This window comes from Cucumis melo, chromosome 9 (genome assembly GCF_025177605.1).
Source record: "Cucumis melo cultivar AY chromosome 9, USDA_Cmelo_AY_1.0, whole genome shotgun sequence".
Classification (NCBI taxonomy): domain Eukaryota; kingdom Viridiplantae; phylum Streptophyta; class Magnoliopsida; order Cucurbitales; family Cucurbitaceae; genus Cucumis; species Cucumis melo.
In genome coordinates, this window is record NC_066865.1 from 15853560 (window position 1) to 15866183 (window position 12624).

The 12624-nt window shown below is 31.8% G+C and overlaps 1 long non-coding RNA gene across 1 annotated transcript; it reads right to left on the minus strand.

Moving 5' to 3' along the window:
• Nucleotides 1-3601: 3601 nt before the first annotated feature.
• LOC127151033 (uncharacterized) lies at nt 3602-4090 on the minus strand. The gene is made up of 2 exons (XR_007823711.1): nt 3889-4090; nt 3602-3781 (listed from the first exon to the last, which is right to left on the minus strand). It is a non-coding gene; the product is annotated as an uncharacterized LOC127151033 (long non-coding RNA).
• Between the last annotated feature and the right edge of the window lie 8534 nt (nt 4091-12624).

The window sequence follows — 12624 nt, forward strand, 5'->3', positions numbered from 1 at the left end:
ATTATGAGGAATATAGAAGTCATAAAAAAATTCCTATACATTCTAAATAATTAGGTTATGTAGCATATTGTGAAATAATTAGGTTAAAAAAAAAATATACATTGAAAATACGTTTTTTCCTAAAAAGAAAAAATAAAATACGTTATGTAGCATATTGTGACGTTAAAGAAAGAAAAAATGTTGGTGATTTTCAAACTTTTTTCCCATTTTCGATTATAATGTTCTTAAGCCTCATTTTAATAAATACCAATTTTTATATTTAATTTCAAAGTAATGAAACTTCAATTTTTTATAAAGTTATTTTATTCTCACACATTTGTATGAAATTGTATTTTAACAACAAAGTTATTAATATGTTTTGACCACATACTTTTTTATTTTATTTTTACCTTATTTATGTTTCGTTCAATTTTGTTTTCCAACAAATTTCATTTCTATTTTTAAAATACTTATTTTACAACTAAAATAGATTGTAAAAATTGTTGAAATAACCTTCTTTATTGTTTGGATTTCAATTGTTCAAATAATCTAATTTTTTTGTTCTATGTTTATAGTTTTACTAAATAGGGATATTACTAAGTTTACATATTTTTTTACAATATATCGATATTGTACTAATTTTAAATAGTACATGTTTTTAGGGAACTTTACATACATTGTAATGGATGAACAAACACTTATTGGAGTTCTAACTGCATTCACGTTGGCCCAACGTCAGATTTTACTAACGTTGGAGCTATTAATGAACAACAATAAGCGTCTCCCACATACACCGCCCGATACACGCCATAGAATTAGGGAGCTTGCTTACTTTCGCATGATACACGAGTCAGATCTTGTGTGTCGGCAAAGCACGCGGATGGATAGGCGAACATTCGCAATTCTATGCCATTTACTTAGAAATGTCGCTGGTCTTTCTTTAACTGAAATTGTCGATGTTGAGGAAATGGTAGCAATGTTCTTGCACGTCCTCGCTCATGACGTGAAGAACCGCGTCATACAACGAGAATTTGTACGCTCCGGTGAGACAGTATCTCGACATTTCAACATCGTATTGTTGGCTGTTCTTCGACTGTACGAGGAGTTGATAAAAAGACCTGTTCCGGTAACAAGTAACTGCAATGATCAACGTTGGAAGTGTTTCGAGGTGGGCATCCTACAAGTTCACTATAATTGACCTTTAGGTACATCGCAGTTAATTCATTGTGTTCCTTTCAACCTGCAGAACTGCCTTGGCGCGTTAGACGGGACGTACATAAAGGTGAACGTCCCCGCAGGAGATCGGCCTACTTTCAGAACGCGTAAGGGGGAAATTGCCACAAACGTTCTTGGGGTCTGTGACACGAAAGGGGATTTCGTTTATGTCCTCGCCGGTTGGGAAGGATCTGCAGCAGACTCGCGGATCCTACGTGATGCGATTTCACGAGAAAATGGACTACAAGTGCCAAAGGGTATATCATGTTTATAATAAAACACCGTCGCTTCTTACTTACCTATTTAAAGTTCATAAACAAACCATTTAATAACAGGATATTATTATCTGTGCGATGCTGGATATCCAAACGCGGAGGGGTTTCTCGCCCCGTACAGAGGCCAGCGGTACCATTTGCAAGAGTGGCGTGGTGCTGCAAATGCGCCAACAAATGCAAAGGAGTACTTCAACATGAAGCACTCCTCGGCAAGGAATGTTATTGAGCGCGCGTTCGGTGTTCTAAAGGGTCGTTGGGCCATTCTTCGTGGAAAATCGTATTATCCCCTGCAAGTCCAGTGTCGCACCATTCTAGCATGTGCGTTGCTTCACAATTTGATCAACAGGGAAATGACATATTGCGACGACGTTGAGGACGAGGACGAGGGGGACTCCACGTACGCAACGACCACCGCTTCAGAAGACATTCAGTACATTGAGACAACAAACGAGTGGTCTCAGTGGCGCGACAACCTAGCCGCATCGATGTTCACCGATTGGCAGTTCCGTAACGCTTAGCTAAGACATATTTAGATAACAAGTTTTTTATGACTTCGTCGCAATTCTATCGTCTCTAACATGTACTGTAAAAACTAATATGGGCTGTTGCATATGTATTGTACGCGTGCCATAATTTGTATCATGCCTATTTTACTTTGGAGTTTAATGGTGAAATTACTTATTTACTGCATGTATTTTTTCTAATTTCTGATTCTCAGTATGTCAACCTCAAATCGTGCACCGAGACATGTTTGGACGAGGGAGGAGGAGGGGACTCTTGTCGAATGTTTAATGGAGCTAGTGTCAATGGGGGGCTGGAAATCAGATAATGGTACATTTCGGCCAGGATACCTTGCGCAGTTGGTACGCATGATGGCAGAGAAACTACCTGGATGTCAGGTACGAGCAACAACTGTAATTGATTGTAGGATCAAGACACTTAAGCGAACGTTCCAGGCCATTGCCGAAATGCGGGGCCCAGCGTGCAGTGGCTTTGGGTGGAACGATGAAGAGAAATGCATTGTTGCGGAGAAGGAATTATTCGATAATTGGGTTAGGGTATGGAATATAATTTAAACGTCACACAACGTTAACAATTTACATTTAGTAAACAATTTTTAAATTAGTACTCATACGTCATATTTTTTTCTGCCCGCAGTCGCATCCTGCAGCGAAAGGACTCCTGAACAAACCATTCCCGTATTACGACGAGCTTACATATGTATTTGGTCGGGATAGGGCGACCGGTCGGTTCGCTGAGACATTTGCGGACGTGGGGTCTAACGAGCCAGGTGGCGGATATGACAGATTTGATATGGGGGATGGAAACGAGGACTTCCCGCCCGTGTACAGCCAGGGAGTTGACATCTCGCAGGACGATGTACGTGCATCCCGACCTTCTCGCGCTTCAGATGGTAGGACCGGATCAAGTGGATCGAAGAGGAAGAGGGGAAGTCAGCGAGACTTCGAGCTTGAAGCGATACATGTGGCGCTCGACCAAACAAACGAGCAACTCAGGGAGATTGCGCAGTGGCCAGCACGCAACCTTGCAAATGACAACCACGTGCGCACGGAATTTTTCCGCATATTGCGTGAGATGCCAGAACTTACGAGTTTGGATAGGGCGTTATTGCAAAGGCATCTTTTGTCTCGTATGGACGACCTCCGGGGTTTCGTACTCATGCCTGAGGATGAAAGGGAGGGCTTCTGTAGAGTCCTCCTACGAGACATAGAGAGATAGTTTCTGTTTGTAGTGACCTGTGTTGCTTATTATTTCGTTACGTATTTTTCTGTATCATGTATTCGATGGTTTATGCATTTTGTATTGTCAAGAACTTCTTTTGTTCATTCCTAATGTTTATTTTAAATGAAAGAAACTAGTCAGAATTTTCGAAAAGCGTTATAACGGCTATTTATATAGGTTTAAAATTGGATGACTTCGCTATCGGCCATTCGAAATATTGAATAATTTTTTTATCTTTATAAGAAATTAATTGTAATAAATTTATCACAATATGTTCAGAAATGAATTTTAATTTGGCCAACTGTATATATTAATTTAATAACATTACACATACAACAAATAAAATAGGAGAATAATACGGATTCGAGGATTTCGTAAAAAAATATGCATTAATTTTTTTATGATATTTACAATTGAATTTAAAAATATTATACAACATAAAAAATTAATTAACCCACCCCATTTAACAATTTTCCCAAATAAAATTTATCACAAAATCCACATAAACCTACCCACTTAACCCTTCCCCCAAACACATTTTATCATAAAATTCCCATAAAACTACCCACCTAACCCTTCCCCCAAACACATTTTATAATAAAATCCCCATTAAACTACCCACCTAACCCTTCCCCCAAACACATCTTATCATAAAATCCCCATTAATCCTCCCCACCTAACCCTTCCCCCAAACACATTTTATCATAAAATCCCCATTAACTCTTCCCACCTAACCCTTCCCCCAAACACATATTATCATAAAACTACCTTTTTAAACCCTTCCCCCAAACAAGGGTTATGATAAAACTAGGTTTAACTTAACACTAGTTTTATCTTAACACTAACCCTTCCCTAAATCAACCCTTCCCCCAAACGCACCCTAAATGATCGGCAACCTAACAGTGTTCGAGCTTGTTTGGATCGATCACTTTTTCTCAAACCTATTTTCAAACAGGTTGTCAACACTCTTTGAAAAGCAGCAAAGCCGATTTCAAGACTAATAAACACTTCTGCTTTAACCTATTTGATTTTATGTCTAACATTGATTTCATGCTTGTACTGGAATTTGAGGAAAAATTAATTGTTGGTAAATTAGGAATTAAGATTGGAAGGCGGTTTCCGGATAAAAACACTTCATCATTCACTTTCAATTTTGAATTAGGACTTCAAACTCAAATCTAACTTATACTTCTAACTATATATTGTCATTGTTATTATAAATATATATTGTTTGATTCATGCATTTTGGAGGGTGTTACGTTTTGGCGGTATTAACCGTTCATCATTGTTAATTAGTTTAAGCTGCAATCCTTGCCAATAAATAAAGATTTTCCTCGACTTAATTTACCTCTTCTTTCTTAACTATTTATGTATAGTTATTGATAGCTATTTCTTGTTTTCTCTTTTATTTTTGGATTTCTCCCCTATATTTTCCTTGTCTTATAGTTTAAATATAATTTAGGACAAAATGCATTTTTGGTTTTAAACCTCTGCATTATTATATTTAGATTTAAAGTGTATGTTCTATTTTGTGTCCAAAGTTTCACAAATAATATAGTCCCATGTTGATGTTAGTATATTGAATAATTGGTTGGAAAATCAATTAAAAATAAAGATAAGTTATTTAAAAAAAAATATAAATGCTTTAAGAAAAAACACCTCTTTGAACCGTGAAGGAGTTGTAACTTATTGCTTTGTTCTTCATCTACCGGTGGTTATCATCTCCTGTTCGTCGTCAGATCAAAATTCCATAAAAAGGGTGTGAGGATTAGAACCCCCAAACTAGGAAAGAAAAGTAAGAGAGATGTGAGTTAACGTAATTTTACAATTATTTTAGAATTGAAACTAGAACACAAGTCGATTATGGTGGGATGCAACCCACGCACACAGTCACCAACGGTGCAAACCAAACACATCCTGAGGGCATCTCCATCCTACAGCTTTAAAGCTTCCCAATCACGTTTGCAATACAAACAAGTCCAAACCATTTCTTTTTTCAAGGTTCATATTACCACTAAATCCTTTGTATTCGATATCTCAACAATTTTTTTCAAGATCTAATATTTTTCAAGACCTTTTATAATTGTTAGATTTGGTTGGGTATGCGATCTTGAACAATCAAATAACAATTTGAAGAAAATAAAAGAAAAATAGATCTTTTATATTTTGTACACAATCCGGAACCAAATAACTTTTAAAAAAATAAAAGAAAAATTGTAGTAGAGAAAAAGAAAATAAAAATTGCAAGAGAGAAAAGGAGATAATAGAAATGAATGAAATATTTAAAAAAAATGGTCGACTTTATAGACTTTTTGATTTTGTTATAAATATTTTGTCGTGTGTTATATTTATGAAAATTTACTTACTTTTAATTGATTTTCCAATTAAGTTGATACAATTCACATGTTATCCAATATAATTAGCATTTCACATCATTGCATAATGGTCTAATAAACATTCTGTTAATTTAAAGTTAAGTCATGGACCTTACCACTTATATATAAGTAAACATGAGGAACAAAATTGTTTGTTTTAAAATTTTAAAGACCATATAGATATAAACTTCAAACTTTATCAACTAGATATGCATTTTTTTCCAATAATTTAATTATATGAAATATAAACAACACACAAGATTCTTCTTCAACATGACATTAAAATGTAAAAAAAAATAATATACTTTATAAAATACAAATCAATCTCAATTAACAACGATAAAATCATTATTTGGTTTCTCACTTGAACTTAATCTGCAAATGTTACTCAAATTTAACGTGCAATATTAATTCTCAATCGATTCGTTCACTATAAATAATGTTGATTTAAATGGAACTCAAATATATTATTCTACAAATTTTATTGTTGTTAAATACTAAAAAGTAAAACTTAGCTTGATGAATATTTTAATTGTAACTTAAAGTACTTTCCATGGTTTTAAAAAATTACCCCATATTTAAATAAAAGAAAAAACTGTTTAAAACTAAGTTTGATTCTTAAAAAGTAGGAACAATATTGTGAAATCGCCACAGCTTAACATGAACTTTTCTTTTTTTATAAAACACAAAAAAAAAATGTCTAACATGAACATATAATAGAGTTAAGTGTGATAATAAGATATCTACTTGAAAGTTCAAACCTGCATATGTTTGTTTAAAAGTTAAAGAAGTTAAAGAAATAAAACATTCATTTTCATAAAAATAACAATTTAGTCATTTGTAATTTTACATTTTGTAACACAATTTAGCCCTTATTACAAAATATATTATTATGATTTAACTAAATTTATTCTCCATATGGATTGATAAACACAATAATATAATATTCAATATATACCAAATACTTAATAATTAATGTAACCATTTTTTTAGGTGTAAACTACATTAATTTGGTTCATTCCGAAGCACATTTGTCAGCATGCAAGCTCTTGTATGGCATTACTAACAGCATGTAAAAGGTGGGGAATCTTATAAACTTCTTTGGTATTTATATCCTCTCAACCTGGAAAAATGAAAGGGAATTTCTCTCCCTTTGCTTCTAGGTTTAGGCCCACAAATCATCTCTAACAATCTCTACATTTCATAATTTTCTTTTTTTCTTTTTTTTCTTTTTTTTTTTTCCTTTTGAGACTTTTGAGAAAAAAAAAACTATTTCTATCTCCAAAATAAATACATATTTCTGTATTTTTCTTTAGCCTAATCTCTACATTTCAGAATATTCATATTTTTCCATTTTGAAAAAATACAATAAGCTTTATTTATTTATAATATACTAAATGTGTATTATATTGTAATGGACGAATAATAATTAATTTAAGTGAAATTTAGAGTGAAGAAAGAAGAAAGGAGAATTGGGTGTTTTGAGAAGAAATGAGAAAGAGTTTGAAGGGAGAAAATTGGGAGAATAAGAGATGTGAAAGTAAATTAGAAGAAGGTTGAAGAGGGAGTGTTAAAAATGATGAAGCAAAATTAGCTTTACAACAACACTACAGAAGACATGAAACCTGAAGTAAGGATGTCGTACTTCATTATCGCACGCTTCCTTACAGATTTCTATTTCTATCTTCTTTTTTTTTTCTTTTTTCTTTTTATTTAACCATCCTCTTTTTCAAACATTAACAAAATTCGTAAAGTTGTTGAGCATGTAGTTTTTTCTTTTCTTTTCTTTTTTTTTTTAATTATCAAATTTTATATTATCATTTTATTATTTTTATCTTACATCTCTCCTACGTTATATTATAAGAAAATTTTCATAAATATAACAAACTACTAAAATATTTTCGGTCACTTTAACAAAATTCATAGAATTAGCCATTTTTTAAATATTTTAGGTTTGTTTTTTCGTCTTTCTTCTCCTGCTCGCTGTAATTTTTGCGATTTTTTTCTATTGTTTTTCTTCCTTTCCTCTTTTTTTTCGATGCGATTTCTAATTTACATCGTCTTTCTTCTTTTCCTCTTTTTTTTACGTTGTTTAAATTAGGGTAACCAAATCAAAAAGATTAAAGAATTTTGAAAAAAATCATCTAGATTGAAGTAGTCAAATCTAAACGTTTGTGTAAAAAAAATAAACAATCGTGTACCAAAATTTTTTTTTTTTTAAAGAATCGTTTAGCCAAATCTAAATGATCATGTGCTAAAGAACCTTGAAAAAATAAACGACCGTAAATAAATCTAAACGATCGTGTACCAAAAGAATCTTAAAAATATTCGTTTAGCCGAATCTAAAGAATCGTGTACCAAATTTTGGAAAAAAAATCGTTTAGACGCCAAATCTAAACAATCATGTAGTCAAATTTAAACGAACAAATCTAAACGATCGTAGTTGACGGGGCATTTTGATATTTTTTCATTGTGGGCTGTAGACCTGTGGACTTTTTCTATTTTCGGAATTGTTCTATACAATGTAAATATTTTGCCGCTTTGTTATATTTTTTAAAAGACATTTATATTATATTAAGATTTTAAATAGGAAAATTGCATCAGGTGACAAAAAAATTTAGAAAAAAATCATTCATAGCACATTTTTTTTTCATATTGCGAATATGACAAATATAACAACGGCTACTAGACGGCTATCAAAAGATTATCGGTTTTTAAATTTGTTACTTTTACAATTTAAAAAATGTATTGACATGTGCCCTATTATTATTATTATTTTTTTTTTTCCATATCTCTATTTTTTTTTCTTTTTGATTTATTATCAAATTTACTGTAATAATAAGAGTTTTCTATTTTTATAGAAGGAAAATAAATTCCTTTGAATCAAAGAAGCATACAAGGAAAACATGATCTTCAACATCTATGTCCCAAATATTTTAAATATCCCAACAATGTGTGCAACTAATTTTATATTATTGTAAATTAACCTAAAATAATATATGGGTAGATTTTTTTATTTAATTATTTTTATTTGTATTTCTCATGTTAGATATTATTAAAATTACTTAATAAACTTTACAATCCTTTGTTATTAACATTTCACACACATAAAATTGATCTTGAGAAGATTTTTATCAACCTGCAGATAACTAGTTATTTTAAAAGCTTAAAGAAAAATCTATAAGTCTAAATGTATTTCTTTTCTTTTCAAGGAATTAGACAAATTGGATTCCTTTTGTTCTAAGAACACTTTTTTCCTCATTTTTCTTTTCATTTTCTTTCGAGAATTTTGGATATTGGTTTCTATTTTCTTGCGTTAGGTGGAATTGTAGTTAGAAAGTGTTTCCAAAAGTTAAATTATTATTGATATTATTTTTGAAAGTACAAAAAGTTTGAAATTTTATGGTTTGAATCTTTTGGTTTCTTAGAATAGACCTTTATTTTAGTATGGGGAAACAAACATTTATTTATTTATTTATTTATTTTGTTGGACATTATTTACTCTAAGCTTCAATTCATTGCGTGAGAATGTAGTATATTTTTATACCTATGCCAAAATTCTATACCAAATATTTAACTTTTTTTTTTTCCTGTCTTTTCCTCGAACATGACAAAATATTCCAACTTTTTTTTATTAAAGATGTCTAACTTTCTTGGAGAGTTGGACACTTCCTAGGTATCAACCCTAATGGAGCCATAAGAAAGGGGTGAGAAAAAAAGGGTCTTCAAAACCTAAAAGGATGATTACATTGTTCATCCATTTTAAACGGTAAAATTGTAGAAATATAACAAAATATTATAGATTGCGATAAATTTTATTATCTATGTCATAACTATTTATGTCTAGTCAATGATTGAAAGTAAGTATTTAATGAAAAAATCATGTTAAAATTGTAAAATAGTAAAATCGAGGAACAAAGATGTAACATCCCGAGTTTAGGAGAGAGATATCACATCTAATGAGAGGATCTTGAAGACATGAAAGTAAGATTAAGAAATATTTTAAATAATTAAAAGTTATTACCTATACCAACAAAGTGCACCTTCCTTATCGAGCCCCTTCCTTTTTGGTGGCTCGATCATAGGAACTTTAAAGTTAAGCGTGTTTAGCTTTGAATAATTCTATATTAGATGACATCTTGAGAATTTTTATAGGATGTATTTGAGTGAAGACAAAGTATGTGAATGATGTTGCCAAATTGCAAGGAGAATGTTGAGGATCCATTTTTTTTTGTAAAAGGCGGAAATAATTAAAACAAATAGAAAATAGATGAAATGGAAAAAGTATGAGAAGGATTAAGCATCTAACTTGAAAATATAAATGAAACTGAATTTGGATTTCTTTGTTCATTTTTGAACATTCATTTTAGTTAAAGGCAAAAATGAATATAACTTCTAAAAATGAAGTTATATTCATTTTATAGAAAAAAGAATGGAGGTTTGGGGAAGCTGGCTCTGCGAATTTGAATTTTTATAAATTAAATTTTGGAGGGTGATTACTACTTTTATGGTGGGTCTTCTTCTCTTTGTTTTTTTGGTGAGTTATCTGATTGTCGTTTCTTCCTTGATTGTTGGCGTTTTGATCATCAGCGACACCTATTTCTTCTTCCTTTTCTTTCTTCTTTTAATTCCTTCTTATTCTCTCTTTCTTACATCTTTTCCTTCTTCTTTCTAGCGTATTTATAGATGATTTAGGTCCTGATCAATTGATGTTCCTTTTTTTTCTTTTTCTTTCATCAAATTCAATAGCTCTATTTCAAATGATATGCACAAGAATTAGCGTTATTTTAGTGGATTATTTTCTTCTTGTTTCTTAAACACCTATTTACAATTGGTTTAGGTATAATTGTAATTTTAGATTTTACTTAACAAGTTGATTTTAGTGATATTCTTTTTTTTCATCCTTAATCATATTTAACAACTCAAATTCAAGTGTTAAGCATTGAAATTAAAGTGATTTTGGTGGGTCGATTTGAATTTAGTGTATATGATAGATTTTCATCATGGGTAGACAACAATATCACTTTATATCAGTTATTTACACTACAAGAAATTCAGGATCTCTCGATGCCACTTTACACCATCGGGAGATAAGGCATCTCCCAACCAACAATTGACAAGTCGAGAGATGCAATATCTCCCGACACCCTGCATGACGGCATCAAGAGATAGAAGAGAACTCCTAACATCATTAGCAATGCATCAATAATTGAGGGAGAACTAACGATGCGTTAATGAATGTGTCGGCAGTTTTTGGATAACTCCTGATGCATGTTGGATGGTGTCGGGAGTTGGCCTTTAAAAACCCTCCCCATATTTGTATTTCATAAATCTGCGAAGAAGGGGAGGGGAAACGAGAGACTCAGTCGAAAACCACCACTGTTGCTCATGCCACCGCACCATCGTCGTCCTTGTCGCCTGCCCTGTCTCTTTTGGTGCCACCCTTGTCGTTTGATTTCGTCGTTACTGTCGCCGCCCCTATCTCCTTCAGTTTGTAATTTATTTAAGTTAGATTAAAAGTTTGCCCTAAAATCTTAATTTGTTCTCTAGAATCTTTTGTGTTCTAAGATTTCTTGTTTTTCATGTGGTTTCTTGTCATGCCCTATTTAATTTTTAGGTTTTATTTTGTTTAAGTGGAGAATCTTTCTTTGTTTTGAGGATTTGTTGAAGAAGTTTAATATTTGTTATGTGGAGATTTGAAGAAGTTGATTTTATTTAGGTGGAGATGTGGAAGTATATATACTTGTTACGTGAAGATTTGTAGTTGATTTAATATCATTATCTTTCAAACATTAAAATAAAACATTTGAAAGTTGTATGAACTAAACTTTTGAAGTAGTTCCAAATCTTGCTTGCATAAATTTATGTGTATAGAAAGGGCCTTTTTTGCATGGACACTTGGAAATTTTGCTTGAATCCTCCTACTTTGTTCGATATAATGATCTCCTAATGAAAAAAATGCAATTATATATTCTTTGGTATATCTATAAAGCTTTACACAATCCTTAGCTTTATATGAATATTTAGAAGTTTTGTTGAGTGAAGGAATAGATAGATTGAAGTGTTTAGATGAGATATTGGATATGCAAGTTTATGGCTCTGAACCCACTCGCAAGACACATGATCACTCCCGAAGCATTGAGTTGGACCTTGAACTTAAGGTACGTAATATTTTTTAAAAATTTCTAATTGTTTTTTATTGAGGATAGATTAATTCTTTTTAAATGGTTCGTTCTGACTATCCTGCAATTATGTAGCCTTCAATTAACTTAGATTTTGTATCCTTAGAGCTTGGGTTGTTGTGGGGTTAGTGCGATCATGGAGTGAGTTTGAGGGGGGAATGCTGGGTTTTATGTCCTAAAACTCGTAAATAGTAAATATACATTGACTGTTATTAATAAAGTGTTATTATTATAATTTCAATAAGTATTATTCATTATATTATTAGTTTTATCTTAATAACCCAAATCCAATAAACTAACATCCTAAGTTGTTTGATGAGTCTTCAATAGTATGGAGTGAATTTAAAGCAAAGCCAAAAAGTATAAAAAAAACTTTAATTTTTTTGTCATTCTTTCATTCAACTAAAAATAACAACTCCTATGTTACATCCTCTTGCCAAAAATAAGAAGCAAAGCTTTAAAAGTAAAAAGTAGAGAGTTGCGTAATAAGAGGTGATAAGAGTTATAGTTGAGGAGAGGAACGAACTCATAGAGTACCTATGATTTTCCACTCAGCGCGAAACATTCCAATAAATAAATAAAAGCATTCTTTTGTCAAATAAAAGGATTCAAAATTCTTTGGGAACCTTGGTCGTTTTTAAAAATTGAAAATAAGATTTTTATGGAGAATGAACAATTGTATTTTGAGTATTAAGCTTGCCGCATTTTGAACCTAGAAGTGTTTCCATAGCAAGAAGTACGCGATGAGAGTAGACTCTGAATAACGAATAAAACTTGATTGCATTTTAAGAAGTTTTGAAATGCAAGGAGAAGGTAGTTCTTTGAGGAGGAAGTGTGCTTGGGGACAAGCATGAT